Source organism: Triturus cristatus, chromosome 12 (assembly GCF_964204655.1).
Source record: "Triturus cristatus chromosome 12, aTriCri1.1, whole genome shotgun sequence".
Lineage (NCBI taxonomy): Eukaryota > Metazoa > Chordata > Amphibia > Caudata > Salamandridae > Triturus > Triturus cristatus.
Genome location: NC_140595.1, coordinates 44,463,205 through 44,478,856, shown reverse-complemented (window position 1 = coordinate 44,478,856; position 15,652 = coordinate 44,463,205). Strand labels below are relative to the sequence as shown.

The following is a 15,652-nucleotide window of genomic DNA, read 5'->3' as shown; positions in this document are numbered from 1 at the left end:
AGTGGGCTGTTGGGAGATGTAGGGTACCCCTCAGAGGGGGCAGTGAGTGGGCTGTGGGGGGGATGTATGGTGCCCCTCATAGGGGGCAGTGAGTCAGGTGTTTCCTCCCTTCTGGCGGGAGAGGCCCAGGTCCTGGATCTGAATTTAGAAGTCTTACTTCAGGAGGGATCGTCTTATCTCTACTGCACTTGTCTGGATTTCTTGGCTGGGTGTGTCTTGGAGGAGCTCTCTCTGTCAACGAGGAATCCAAGTTACAATACCCTTCCCGATGTTTGATACTGCGTTACTGCCACCAGCTGGACAGCTACAAAGGGGACATCCGTCGGTGGATTCCCACCCAGCGAAGGCGCCAGTCAAAGACAGGACAGAGCTTTGTGGACTCACACTCAGCATTGTTTCCGACACAGGTCCCTTGATTCACAACTGGCATGCACTCCTCAAGAAGGGCCGCATTAGAGACTCCTCCATAGATTCAAAGGGACATGGGCACCACCAGAAGAAGAGGCACAAGAAGCATCTGTTGATGGACTCACACCCATCAAGGGAACCATTCAAAGAGACACTGACCTCTACATTTACCCCATGCACGGCCTCCACCAGAAGAAGATACACTGAGAATATGTGTTAATAGATTTACACCCAGCATGCACTCCCCAAGAAGAGACGTATGGGAGACTCCTCCATAGATTCACAGTGGCATGGGCTCCACCAGAAGATGACACCCAGGAACATCTGTTAATGGATTCACGTCCAGCGAGGGCACCACCAGAAGAGATGGCTAGGACCCTGAACATGTGTGGATAGATTTACACCCAGCATGCACTCCCCAAGAAGAGATGTATTGGAGACTCCTCCATAGATTCACAGTGGCATGGGCTCCACCAGAAGATGACACCCAGGAACATCTGTTAATGGATTCACGTCCAGCGAGGGCACCACCAGAAGAGATGGCTAGGACCGTGAACATGTGTGGATAGATTTACACCCAGCATGCACTCCCCAAGAAGAGATGTATGGGAGACTCCTCCATAGATTCACAGTGGCATGTGCTCCACCAGAAGATGACACCCAGGAACATCTGTTAATGGATTCACGTCCAGCGAGGGCACCACCAGAAGAGATGGCTAGGACCCTGAACATGTGTGGATAGATTTACACCCAGCATGCACTCCCCAAAAAGAGATGTATGGGAGACTCGTCCATAGATTCACAGTGGCATGGGCTCCACGAGAAGATGACACCCAGGAACATCTGTTAATGGATTCACGTCCAGCGAGGGCACCACCAGAAGAGATGGCTAGGACCCTGAACATGTGTGGATAGATTTACACCCAGCATGCACTCCCCAAGAAGAGACACAAGGTGAAACTCTCCATAGATTCACAATGGCACGGGCTCCACCAGAAGAGCAAACACCGAAGACACCCGTCTGTACATTCCAGCCAACACGGGCCCCACCAGAAGACATCCATCTATAGATTCATGCCCAGCATGAGGCCCGCCAAGGGGAGAGATCCAGGAAGTATCTATGGATGGAGTCCTGCCCAGCGAGGGCTCTGCTAGACAAAAAGACACTAAGGCACTCATTACAGATCTGCTCCCAGAATGGGCTCCACCAGAAGGAAAGACAGAGAAAACATCTATCGATGGATTCACACTGAAAGGGAACTCCACCAGAAGAGACACAGAAGACACCCTTCTTTAGGTTCACACCAGTCTTGGAATCCACCAGGAGACTAAATATTGAAAACACCCATCAGTAGATTTACACCTTGCAAGGGCTCCAACAGAGGACAAGACAGCAGTCAGTAGATTCACGTCCAGCATGAGCTCCGGCAGAACATCATACACAGCGACACCTGTAAATTGATTCACACCTCACTTAAGGTCCACCAAAAGAGATGCTAGAGAGACTTATGTGGTGTAATTCCATCATAGGCTCCACCGTAAGAAGAGAAACACGAGCCACGTGATGCCACACACCTACCTATAGATTTGCATCGAAGTTGGGCTCAACCAAAAGAGACAACACCAGGAAAGGGCAAGAAGAGGCATAGGGAACAGATGTCTATAGATTTCCCCATCTCTTGGCTCCACCGAAGAAAAAAAACATTAGAAACCTGATACTACACACACACCTGTCCCCAGATTCACACCAGACATTGTCTTTACTAGAAGAGCAGACATGGGGAAACCTTTCCATTATTTCACAACCTGCATTAACTCTACCAGATGAGGAGGTTCAGAGGACATCTGCCATTGATTCTGACCAGTGTGGACTCCATGAGCAGAAGAGACGGAGGGGACCCCAGTCCATAGATTCATACCCAAGGTGGGCTCTGCCAGAAGATGGTTGGACCAGAGGCCACCGACCATGAATTCACAACTGTTATAGTTGCTTCGAGGGGTTAGGAAACACAGTTGGGAGTCAAGCATAGACTCCACTAAAGGACTTAACACATTCTTGGGCTCCCGACTGAAAGACAGAGGATTTATATATTAATGGATTCCCACTTGGCATAGAGTCCAAACACAGTGCACAACTGTCCATATAGTCACACCGGACTTGGGTTATAGAGAGACACTTGCAGCAGCACCATCAACGAATCCAACTCCAGCAAGGACCGCACCAGCAGAAGAGACGGCGGGAAGGACGCCCTTCTGGTGACTCACACGCAGCATGGACTCCGGAAGGAGAGACAAAGTGGACACCAACCCACAGAGTGACACCTGGCTTCCGGAGAGACACAATGAGCGGCACCATCCATAAATCCAATTTGAATACTGATTGCACCAGCAGAAGAGACAGCAGGCAGGGACGTCCTTCTATGGATCCACACTCAGCATGGACTCTAGAGGAAGAGACGCCGGCAACACCAGTACATAGGGTCACACTTAACACTGACGTCAGAGGAAGAGATGCTGGCGACACCAGTCCATAGGGTCACACTCAGCACTGACGTCAGAGGAAGAGATGCTGGCGATACCAGTCCATAGGGTCACACTCAACACTGACGTCAGAGGAAGAGACGCCGGCGACACCAGTCCATAGGGTCACACTCAACACTGACGTCAGAGGAAGAGATGCTGGCGATACCAGTCCATAGGGTCACACTCAACACTGACGTCAGAGGAAGAGACGCCGGCGACACCAGTCCATAGGGTCACACTCAACACTGACGTCAGAGGAAGAGATGCTGGCGACACCAGTCCATAGGGTCACACTCAACACTGACGTCAGAGGAAGAGATGCTGGCGACACCAGTCCATAGGTTCACACGCAGCACTGACGTCAGAGGAAGAGACACTGGCGATACCGGTCCATAGGTTTACACTCAGCACTGACGTCAGAGGAAGAGACGCCGTAACACCAGTCTATAGAATACCACTCGGCTTTGACGTCAGAGGAAGAGATGTCGCTAACACCAGCCCATAGGTTCACACTCAGCATTGACGTGAGAGGAAGAGATGAATGTGACACCTGTCCATAGGTATTCGCTCACTATGAACTCCAGAAAAAGAGCCGCAGATGACACCAGTCCATAGGGTCACACTCAGCACTGACGTCAGAGAAAGAGATGCTGGTGACACCAGTCCATAGGGTACCACTCCGCATTGACGTCAGAGGAAGAGACGCCGGTGGCACCAGTCCATAGTGTCACACTCAGCACTCAAGTCAGAGGAAGAGATGTCGCTAACACTAAGTCCATAGAATACCACTCCGCATTGACGTCAGAGGAAGTGACGCCGACGACACCAGTCCATAGGTTTACACTCAGCAGGGATGGCAGAGGAAGAGATGCCGCTAACACCAGTCCATAGAATACCACTCAGCATTGATGTCAGAGGAAGAGACGCCGCTAACACCAGTCCATAGGTTCACACTAAGCAGGGATGTCAGAGGAAGAGACGCCGGCGACATAATGCATAGGTTCACACTCAGCATGGTCGTCAGAGGAAGAGACGAGGGTAACACCAGTCCATAGGTTCACACTCAGCATGGTCATCAGAGGAAGAGACGAGGGTGACACCAGTCCATAGGGTCACACTCAGCATGGTCATCAGAGGAAGAGACGAGGGTGACACCAGTCCATAGGGTCACACTCAGCACTGACGTCAGGGGAAGAGATGAAGGTGACACCAGTCCATAGGTACTCGCTCACTATGGACTCCAGAAAAAGAGCCGCAGGTGACACCAGTCCATAGGTTCACATTCAGCAAGGACGTCAGAGGAAGAGATGAAAGTGACACCAATCCATAGGTTCACCCTCAGCACTGACGTCAGAGGAAGAGATGAAGGTGACACCAGTCCATAGGTTCACACTCAGCACTGACGTCAGAGGAAGAGACGCAGGTGACACCAGTCCATAGGTTCACATTCAGCAGGGACGTCAGAGGAAGAGACACAGGCAACACCAGTCCATAGGTTCACGCTCAGCACTGACATCAGAGCAAGAGATGCCGGCGTACCAGTCCATAGGTTCACCCTGATCCTGGACCCCAGAGGAAGGCAGGCAGGAGCACCCTCTAAGAACCCAACCCCGGCTTGGACTCCAGCAGACACAAGAGGTTTCAATTCCACAAAGCGATATGATGTTTTCCCCAGTGTGCCAAGACGCCAGGTGCAGCGTCTATAATAGCGCTTTGCTTGCCAACGGGTGGTCCCTTGCAGATCTCAAACGTGTGAATGTATTGCTGCCATGGTAATTTACAGAGTACTTATCCTCACCCCATTTACTACTCAGATCTAGAAGATAACCACATCACACCGTGCCACACTGGCCCTAACGTGGCCATAAGAAAAATAAGGCATTCCTCTTGAAGGCTGGCATCGCCTCAGCTGCCATGAAATTCTGGGCCCTGTACGTGGGTGAATGTGGCACTTTCAGATGCCCAAAGTGTAGTGTTGTGAACCTCTTCCTCCAAACAGAATCTCAGAGAGGCAAGAAACTGAACCACTACATACTTCCAAGTAAGGAGCAGAACTGGGCAAGCAGCTTAAAAAAAAAAAACCTTGGTACATGGCAGATGTAGTCCATTGGCTAAGAACCGGATATCAAACCCCAAAATGATGTACTTTTCCCGAATATGCCTCTTTATTACGCTTGCTGTCACCCCGAATGTTTTTACAACGTGATCGTTACAACGACCGCGCTGTAACAACGCATACCATTACCCAGCAAGTTGTAACAACGACTAGCGGAGGGGTGCGCTGGATGTTGTAATAGTATAATTTACTATTCCAACTCCAGTCTGTGCGGACAGTAGGGAAAGGTGTTGGATTTTAAATCCAACACCTTTCCCCCCCTCCGCAAGTCGTTGTTACGCCTTGCCGTGTAATGGCATGCGTTGTTACAACGCGGTCATTGTAACGACCGCGTTGTAATTGCATGCGGGGTGACGGATTCGTAGTAAGGGCTGTTTACCAATTTTCCCAGGTCAGTAGATGTTAGTAAATGAAATGGCATTGTGTCATTCATTGTATATGTGGAAGCCACTAAACCACTTAAATAAATCCAGTACAAATGAACAACACCCGTGTGTGCACAAGGTACGAGGCTTAAGGTTACCGACTGACTCGGTGTCACGCAGGACTCCGTACACCAGTCCTGTCCTTTTATTTAATACACCATTGCAATCTGATGATTAGTGCCATGGGTTTAATTGATGGGACTACAAGTACCAGAATGCATCAGGCGGCTAAAGAAATGAAGTCCGGGACTGGAGTAGTAGAGACATCGAGTCATCTGTTACCATTTACAAAGCAGGGTTCTGCAGCCCTCTGGCAGCCGCAGATGAAGGGTCTGTTGCCACACTCTAGCCTTGCTCGATTTTCCTTAAATTTCGGGATTGGGTCGTTTTATCGAGCTAGGCAAGGGCACAGCAAACACTAGATTTCAGGAGGGGGCACAGGCAGACTTTGGGGGTGTCAAGCAAGGGGTCGGTGTCCCTCGAAGACCCAAATGATGATCTGAGCCACTAAAAGATGTAAACCACTCAACAAATGTAATGAAATAACATGATAAACACTATAATATGAAAACATATGTTTCAATGTGTTTCTGTGTCTCATTAAATACATAAGATTGTATCGCTGGGTTGAGAGACATTTGTTGCAAGTAATACTATTTTTAAAAAAAAATGAAACGTTCAAGATTACCCCTATATACCGATGACATTGCCACAAGTTACCCAAAATGTATCAGTTTGTCTTGTTCTCTTTCTATGTAGCCTATATGATTGAACGTGAAACAATGTTATTTTACATTAACCATATAAAAGTGAATTTTTGGTATAGCTCTGGTCCTGTACTAAATTAATTCAATACGCTCTCAAACAGGACGGTTAAGGAAAATGATACATAGTGAAGTAAAGGGATGAGCTGCAGATCACACAGTTTAGCCAAGTGGGCAAGCCGGGATTGGAGTCCAGGATTGCATACTGCACAGTGCAGAGACTGTAGGGTTACTGCTTTCTCTCTTGCGTTTGATGCCAGGGTCCAGCTATTCAATTTCTGTTTTTCAATTAGTGTTAGTATATGGAGTTCAATAAATACACTTCTCACACCTTAAACTCTCTGGGCATTTGAGACCACTTTGGGTTTGCTAGTTACGTAATTGCAGTCAATGAGGGTCTCACCTTCTCTTAAAATCCTGCTTTTTCTCAAGGCAGCTGAGACAGTAGCAACATTAACACAAAATAGCGTGTCCTGCCTCCCTTGCTCCGCTGGGTCTCCTGGCTTCACAAAGAGACTGTTTTTGCGAGGGGCTCAACACCTCAATGGTCACAATTAAATAATTAACAAAGTAACGAGGTCGCAGAGCACCCCCTCGCAGAGTTTGCCCCTCAGGTTACGGCGCTCCAAGACGACTTGTGTGACCTGCAGCATGGCTTCATCTCAGTTTAAAATCAGTTCCCACTTACAAATTGGGGGGAGGGGGGTGGTAGTTCCCTGTGCCCCCACCATTCCTAAATCAGGGGGTGGGGTGGTATACGCCTCGTGCTCCACCGTTCCTACGGTTCTCTTTACCGGAGATCCCTTATGCTGACGGCTCCGCCCCTGCTCGTCTGCCCCTCGCTCGGCATTGCCCCATCAGAAAAAAAGATTTATTTCTGCCTCTTTCCAGGCGGAGTGAATACCGCCCCTCGCTGGGTGTTTCCCCCTCTTCGAATATGCACCATTCGTCCCCCCCCCCTCCCAGGGTTCGTTTCCGCCCGGTTCAAGGGTAGACTGCTCTTTGCGGATGTTTTCCCTTCCTGGCAACGGGTAGTTTGCCTCTATATATACGCGCCCCTCCAGGCTAGAGAGATTCACCCGAAGTTCTCTCTCAGTCCTCGGGTACACGTGCCCTCCGCGGGTGTTTAAGTACACATCTTTGGAGGGGTGCCTCCGGTCCCTTCATTCATTCACTCTCTTCTCGCGTGGTGCCTTGGTGTTGCAGGTCTCCGTCCAAGGGCACAGCTTTCCCCACGGGGTGTTTTTCTTCCTTGTGCACGCGCACATTCTGCCCCCCCCCCTCTCTGCTCAGGATCAGACTTGCCCTCTGAGGACCTGTCGCTCCGTGCCCTGGTCTGATTCCTCGACACCTAGATATGTGCCCTCCTGTCTATGCATACACCGCCCCCCACCCCCTCCACATGGGGCTCGCCCCCTGTCCTGTTACGCAATTCATTCCCTGGGTGCTTCCTCTTCATGTCCAGGTAGACACCCCGGCTCCCCGCGTTTTTCTACATCCCCACTCTTAGGCATTTTCCACCCCGCCCTCCAACACGCCGGCATTTTCTCCCCTCCCTCTCTCTGTTGGGGGGGGGGGGTCCCTTTTTCTAGAGCAGTTTATCCACCCTCCCCGCCACTCCTTGCTTTGCCACCTGTGTTTTCTCCTTTGGTTCACTGCAACACATCCCCTATTCCCCCCCAGCCCCAATGACCGAGGCCCCCTCTAAAGACTCCCCACTTCCCTCCACCGCTGCGCCCTCCTTTCTCCCATTTCACACACACACCTGAGGGGGTGTGCGTCTCTATATCTCATTCCTTACCACCCCCCTGATTATTATCACTCACTCCAGGCACCTCTTTCTTCCTTTCCCTTTCACCCCTTTCTTGTATCCGCGGATCTCCCCTATCCACCCTGTGCTCTTCATCACCCCCTCCTTCGCACTCTACTTATCTGCTCTCTACCCTCCATTGTACCCGAAGCCCTCCGCCCTCTCTCAGGTATGCCCCTCGACCCTCCATCTCTACCTCTCACCCCTCCACCAGTCCCTCTCTCCATCATTTCTTCTTTTCTGTACTAATACTCCCCTCATCCCCTGCTTGTCTCCTCCCTATGATTCCACCCCCCCCCCGCTCCTTCTTTCATGTGCAGCTCAGTCACTTCTCTCCCTCTCCTTGTCTTTAGTCTCTCCCTCCTGCCCCCTCATTCTGGACCTCCCTCCATCACCTCTCCTCTCTCTCTCCGTCTCTGCCCTTCATTCTCTTCTTGTCTCACCCCATACTCAGTCCTCTCTCTTATTCCTGTTTCATCCCACCTTCCCTCCCACCTATCCTTTCTCCACTCATTCCTTTCCACACATCCCTCCTCTTACGGCGCCCCCTCTCCAGCCGCCTTTCGTCTCTCTGGTTCACCCCCCACCTTCTCTACGTTCGCTCCTGGCCTCGTCCCACTTCCTTAATCATGTCCCCTTCCCTCGCCACCTCTCGCCCCAGCCCCCTTATCCCTTCTGCCAGTTGCCTCTCCCACCCCCTCTCGTTTTTTTTCCTTCTCCTTACCTCTCATCCTGTCTCTACTTTTGTACCCTCTAGTTTTCACTTCTCCAGCCCCCGTCCACCGTCTCTGTCCTTCCTCTCCCCCTAAACCCATTTCTCCTGCCCCCACCCCTCTTCTTTTTCTTGTCGTTGTCTCTTTTTTCGCTTCAGGTGTCCACCGCTTTCCTTAACATCTTTCCTTCCTGACCTCGTGTGTCGAACCCTGCTCTGTCTTTCTTGGGCGCTCTTTATTCCTCCCCCAAATACCAGGGGAAGGTCCCTCATCATTTCACCCCATACCCATTTTCTCTTTCTGTGCAACTATAACCCCCCCCCCCTCCCCCCCTTTCCTGGCCGTCTTCCGTCGATTATCCCTCCACACTCCTCTCCACTGTCTCCCCACCAGCCCCTGACTCTCTCGCGCTCTCTTCCCCCCCTGCCCTCTACTTGTTCCCAGTCTAGAAACATTCAGCACCACGCGAGGGGACAGCTCCCGCCAGGCAGGAGGAGATGGCGGGAAGGGGAATGAAAAGAGGGTGCTGGAGGGGAAAGGGTGCGGTGATGGTGAAGGAGCGAGGAGTGAGAACAGGTGGGGGGAGGGAGTAGAAATAGCAACTGGTGGCGACGGGAGGAGAGTGAGGGAGAAGACGGAAGCGGGACTAAACGAAGGACACATATAGAGGGGCAGAATTGGGGCGGGGGGTGGTGGAAGTAAGTGTAAAGGATGGGATATGGTGTCTGTGCAGGAGCAGGGAAGGAGTGAAGGGGAAGCTGATGTGTTAAGATTTACAGCTCACCGACACTGTCATAAGGTACCTTCGAGGCACAGGAGGACGAGGGTACGGACGGGGGCGGGAGATTTATGTCTAGGTCCCATTAACCGCATTAAACTGCCCCCTTCCTTTCGAGGCAGGGCCCAGCACGCCCCCCCCCCCCCGCCAGTTAGGAGACCGAACCCTGTCACCCGCCCCAGACCCGCAAACATCTTGCCCTTATACCCGCCCCACACATTTTTCATCCCTGGACTCACAGCCATACTTCCAACCCCTTCGCACCCCAATGCACATTCCAAAACGCTGCTTCACAGTCCACAGACACATTCCAAAACCATGTCCCCATACATACACAATGTACAACCCCACGCCGACACATAATGAACCCCGACAGACAAACACCTCCGACTCACGCACATAGAACGAACCCAAACTCTGCTCCCACATGCATTTTCCAACTCCCGGCCCCACACTTCCCCCACTTTCTACACTTATGAACCTCAGACACATTACGTGTGGTGCCCCCACACACTCTTAACCTTGCACTGAGACCTCACACACATTCTGCACCCTTTTTACACACATACTCTCTCCCGCCCTAGGCGCCAGATATATACCACACCTAGTGTTTTTCACGCACACACACATTTTGCACCTTAGTCCCTCACATAATCTCTGCCAAGGGTCCCCCACACACATTCTGTGTCCGACGTGGCACATTAGGCACCTGATACAAAGGCTCCACGGCCCCAACACACATGCAGTCTGCCCCCTGACCCCGTTCACGCCTTCAGCCACCTGACCCCAACGTGCAGTTGCCTCAGTCTGCACCCTGAGACCCCCAGACCCATTCGGCACCTTAATTTGCACAAGCAGTCGGCACATACCGATCCCATTACACACAGCTGCACTGTTGCACCACACACACCACCACAACACTCACTTTCACACCTGGCCCTAAAGCTTCAGATTAGCTGCTGGAAGAACACTTCTAGAGAAACCCCAGACTGACTGATACTGGACACCAGTGAATACCGCACTAGTTCTGCTGCCACGAACCCAGCACTCACACACTGTACCCACACACCTTTGTACATTGTATACCCTTGACCACACACTCTGTACCCAGCAGACGTCTGGCGCCCCTAGATCTTCCCACAATGTGCATGTGTACTTAGACATTTCATACACACACGGCCAACCACAGATACACACAATCTGCTCCCCCTGATCCCCCACACATTTTGCACCCCTGGCATGCACATAAAATAAATGCAGCCTATTCTCCCCGACAGTCTGCAGCCCTCACCCCCAAATATATTTTGGCACACCAACCCTCACTCCAGCATTCTGCATGAATGAGACACCCACACACCATCTGCACTTAAATACCAATGAACACACCCCGCAGTCTCATAGACGTTCTATACCCTGGTGGTCTCTGCACATCGGCTCTTCACCCCAGGTGCCCCCCACCACCACATGCGCCTCCACGAGCCCCGTGCGTACCATCCCATGGAGTTCCTACTGTATAACCTGGAAATCGGTGCACATGCAGACACGTCGCCCCTCCCCTGCGGCTTCCACTGTTTCGATTTGCCCCCATCGGCTTTGATTTGCCACCGCCCCACCCACCTTCTTCACATCCCGGGGGGTGCAGAGCTCTGCTTTGCACAGCCCACCCACTGCTCGCCTGCTGGACACCGTTTCAGATGCACCACCCGTCACTGCCTCCTTGGCAATCAACCCAGCCTTGCAATGGCACCCCTCTTTCCGATTGCTCCTTAGTGCGCCCTCTTTGTACTGCGTCCTTTCGCACTGGCCCTCCCCTCATTGGCCCCTATTTACCGCACCACCTTTTTCTCTCTCCACCTTTACCGCACATCCTTTCCTCCCGCCCTCCCCACCTTCTTCATAATTGCATCCTTTACCCCGTCACCCCAGTTTCCTACCTGCAGGCTGCTCACATCCTCGCGGGGGTCGGCGGCGCATCGGCTCTTCCCCGGGGCAGGCTGGCCGCTGCCGCGCGCTCTGCTCGGGGCTGGCGGCTCGAGGACACTGCGGCTCGCGCTCAGCTCAGCTCGCGGGCGCTCGCGCTGCCTCCTCCAGCGGCGGCGCACGGGCTCGCGCCTCCCGCCCTGACAGGTGATGTCATTCCCCGAGCCTCCGCTCCCCTCAGTCAGCGCCGAGGGGGGCAGCGCCCCACCTCGGCCTCACACGTCACCGCGCCGGTCACGTGGCCCGGAGGGTTGACGCTATATAAGACTAGTCTCCCGCGCTTTTTAGTCAGAGCTGTCTCAGATTCCGAGGGCGCGTGCTCTTCGCATGCTGTGATTTTTTTTTGCTGGGTGGAAGCAACCTTGATTGGGACATTTGAAGAACACTTTTCAAACATGTTAAGGCTCTTTTTTTGCGTTAAGGCTCTTTTTGCTCAAATATTTTTGCAGTTTTTTTCTCCCTAATTTAGCTGTGACGTCGACTAGGAAACTTGTTATTCCTTCAGGACTGTTGATGATTTTATTCCAGCCAATTAGTAACGTAGACGTGCTCTTTACCCTGATGTCTTCAATACACTTTTAAAAGATTTTGTATTTCGTCCTTTTTTTTGCTCTGTTTGGAAATCATAGCAGGATCTTATATAATATTGGAATATGTATGATGACAATTTTCTCATTGGACAGTACGATAGGTTCTTGTTACGTTGTTTAGCAGCGTGATTATGACGCGGTGGTACTAAATAGAGGGCTATTTGTGTCCTTGGACAAAGACAGGCAGCGACCTATTGAAAATGTATTGCGCTAGCCAGTTTAATGATGTTGGTCCATGTGAAGTTAAAAGATGGCGGACAATCTTTATATGTCATTAAAACAACACAACTATTCTTTTTGGTTTCAAAAGCACAGTTTATGATTCTCAGTTTATGAAATTCCTAAACATAAAAGATATACCCCATTTTGAAGAATTCATAGACGAGATTGCCCCACCACTAGCAAAAACACTATATCTACAATTTAGATATGGGGTTTTACAGATCAGTGCTTATACGTGTAGGTGGGGCGGGGAAGAAGGTTCAGATCTGTGTACTCTCTGTTCCCTAGGGGCAAAGGAGGATGATGCCCATCTACTCTTCTTCTGCCCGGCATACAAGAAACCGAGGGTCTGTTGGATCAAACCCCTATGTAAACACATGGGGATAAGATCCTACAAAGAAGCAGAGCGTATAATCAGGTCCAATACCTCTCAATTAGTTGTGTTTGGCACAAGTAAATTTTTGTTTAATGTGTATCTCATTAGGAAACGGTTTGGTTACAAATTGTAGTGTAAGGAGGGGAGCCTACCTATTTCCTTGTCCACATAGAATCATGTAGTACTGTCTCCCCTAGTCTTATTCAGTTTTTAGATATTTAAACTCTGGCTTTTAATTAATTTAAAAACTGTTATTTATATTTTTAATATGCGGTATAGCTTGTATCGTGGAGATATATACCTTTTTTCAATTATATGTAAAAAATATATTGTTAGTCTGGGTTAGGTATGTAAAATGTGTTATTATTTTGTATTTTGCTTTTATGGCTATTTGCCGAAATAAAGCTTATGTAAATCATGAATTTTGGAATAGTTAGCTAGGCAGTGCTTATTGGTGAGATGTTAAATCTGGTGACCCTGATTGGTGGAGATAAGCACCACGTGGGACTAAGAGCATCTGGTTCCACACAGGAAATATGCGTGCCACTTGACCTGACCATTTACACAGGACTAGGAACGGGTGGGCAAAACAAGATAAGTAAATATACACTAAAGTTGTTGGATGTTAAGTCAGCATTTTATGAACTTGCAAATCAGCAAAATCATTTGAAGCAACAATGAATTGGAAAGTGCACTTTTGAGACACCCTCAGCAGTTTTTGCACCTGAACTATTGATGGAAATTCCCCATGAAAGAATAATCTTTTGCTTAACAAGCAAAGTGAGTTTGACAAATTGGTGAAGATTGGCCTAGAGGGGGTCGAAATTCGAAGCTCCAAAAACAGGCTAGGAGTTAGGGCTTGTCAAAGCAAGATTTTTAAAAAAAATTAAACTTTGTGCATAAAGTGGTCAAATACTGTACAAGAATTCCCATGGCAGTAGATTGTTGGTCTTCATCTTTGGTGTCTACTAGTGGTGATGGTCTTGCCGGGCATCTGGAAAGTTTTTGGAATGTATCCCAGTTATCTCTAACTCTCAAACATACACCCTAAGTCATAGGTTTTTAACCCTCTGTCTTCTACAGACCCCCCACTGAATCACCACTGGAAGCGGGGGACTTGTGCTTAGCAAGTTCTACTGTTACCTCAAAACAATAACTAAGTGTACATCAAATAAACACACAAACTATGAAATATTTTATTCAAAACCAAAAAATTTACAAGCACCAATTTTTTACATCGGAAGGTTGGAGCATTTCAAAATTTGCTTCTATTTCTAAAAAAAGCAATATACTGGACCCCATTTTATATATATATATATATATATATTCACTTAAAAAACCATAGGTTTCACACATGTTATAGTTAGCTGGACATTTCACTCGTGAAAAACCATTGAAATTCCCCCGTTATAGTTAGTGCAGGCAACTATAACTCACGCGACCGCAATCCTCTGCTGATGATGTCAGATATTACATCACTGTATTTAGACACTTACCCATGTCTTCTTCCATTAATTTTTAGCTATACATATATTACAAATATTTTTTTTTCAGAAAGACACATATGTCATCAGTGATGTAATATCTGACATCATCAGCAGAGGATTGCGGTCGCGTGAGTTATAGTTGCCTGCACTAACTATAACGGGGGAATTTCAATGGTTTTTCACGAGTGAAATGTCCAGCTAACTATAACATGTGTGAAACCTATGGTTTTTTAAGTGAATTTGCAAGGTTTTTTAAATGCTAATTCCTAACTATAACGTGTGTGAAACCTATGGTTTTTTCAGTGAATTTGTAAGTTTTTTTAAATGCTAAGTTATGTATTTTTTTTTTTTCATCGTGCGCGTACCGTACGCGCACGATGCGTTGTTCGTGCCGTGCGCGTACGGTGCGCGCACCCCGCAATTTTTCGCAAAAAAAAATATTTATTTTTTTACCCTTGGGGGTCCTTCAGTGACCCCCTGACAAAGGCTAGGGGGTCAGGACCTGTCCATCCTGCCCCCTTCTCACGTTTTCCCCCTTTGTTTTTCATTGCCTCAGACTGCGAGAGACAAAATGGCGGCCGACACTTCCTGATTTCGACCGATTTGAATGTTTACTGACATTTAACAACCAATCGGAATTGCGCTCGCGCACGTCACCGTGCGCGTACGGTAAGCTTGCCGTACGCGCACGGTGCGCGCCTATAGATATATATATGCTTTTAACTGCAATTTTCTCAGGAACTAATGAACAGATTTACACCAGACCTGCAAAGGACACATCCCTGAACTGAGGACTACCTCTCTGCCAAATTTCAAGTAATTCTGTTCAGCCGTTCGGGCTGTAGCTTGGACTAAAGGTCCTATGGAAAAATGCATGGGGAAAACGCGTTTTGGGACCCCCCCTTTTTCTCAGCCCCCGCTTGACGAATCCCCCCAAGACTTTCATGGAAGGAGCGGAGCGGAGCGCCCCACCTATTTTGAAAATTTTGCGAGGATTCGTCAATCGGCGCCAAAGTTATTCCAAATAGAATATTGCGGATTTCCTATGGAAACACGGTCCTAACTATAACTATCTACTGGCGACCGCCAGTAAATAATATATATATATATATATATATATATATATATATATATATATATATATATCACAAGGCAAGACCCCCCCACAGAAGAAGATCCGGGCACACACAGTGGCTTTCAGGAACTGGCAACTTTATTGGCAGCATAACGCGTTTCGGAATGACTTCCTTCGTCAGATGCTCTCAGACAACCAGTGTTGCCAATGTCCAATCTTTAAATGGCGCTGACTTCGCTGCGATAGGTGAAGGTTCGAAATGTGGGCGTGGCAGAGATCAGGGCGTCTCAGGTGAGTACCTCCTTTCCCAAGTGGGTGGCGCTCGCTGTTTTGCCTGCAATCCCAATGTCCAGACACCACGCTGCCGGCCCCTCAAGCCCATCAT

At 49.3% G+C, this 15,652-nt stretch overlaps 1 protein-coding gene across 1 annotated transcript in view; it reads right to left on the bottom strand.

Moving 5' to 3' along the window:
* Positions 1 to 11,624, bottom strand: part of PTPRS (protein tyrosine phosphatase receptor type S) — a 455,981-nt gene extending 444,357 nt beyond the window's left edge. The window contains exon 1 of the mRNA XM_085637322.1: positions 11,472 to 11,624. The gene's annotated coding sequence lies outside the window, so the exon portion shown is untranslated. The remainder of the gene's footprint in view (positions 1 to 11,471) is intronic.
* Between the last annotated feature and the right edge of the window lie 4,028 nt (positions 11,625 to 15,652).